A 634-nucleotide genomic window follows, 5' to 3' on the forward strand; every position below is an offset into this window, starting at 1 on the left:
AACACATGAGTTTACCAATGTGATTAAAGATAATTAACTAAATACCATCGATGTCTCACACTACTTCGAATTCACACAGCTACGCAACTCTTCCACGGAGCGGGCTTGTTATCCACGCTAGTCTCAATTCTGCATGTATAGCGCTCTTGCATCACTGGAAGTTAATAAATTTATTAACCATTGAGATGGACATCATTATCATACTTTTATTGAATCGTCGCCATCTTCCGTTCCGCTGTTTCGTTGTAGCTCGAGATCGATGTACGTCTCTTAGCTGCATGGAAAATACTGTGAAGCGACATCATGTACAGCTATAGCAACAGAATCCAGAAGAAAGCAGCGGCAACCTTTTCCTACAAATCTTTTTTCTTGCAAGACGACGTCAATCGTTCATCATCAGTCCTACTTAGAACACATCGCTCTCTTGATCGCGGATGACATGTTTGTGGTGCGCATCCAACGGTGCTTAGCTAGATGCATGGTCCCATGGGACCTTAGCTTGACTTCTTGAAGAACGATGAATTTCTTTTGATTTGCGATTCTTTTTTAAAAAGTACTAAACGCATACGACAATTACCTAAACTTTACTCTGCTCTTCTCGGTTTGACGGCAGTTTGACTGTAAAATGGAGGTT

The sequence above is a fragment of the Corticium candelabrum genome, chromosome 13 (assembly GCF_963422355.1).
Source record: "Corticium candelabrum chromosome 13, ooCorCand1.1, whole genome shotgun sequence".
Classification (NCBI taxonomy): domain Eukaryota; kingdom Metazoa; phylum Porifera; class Homoscleromorpha; order Homosclerophorida; family Plakinidae; genus Corticium; species Corticium candelabrum.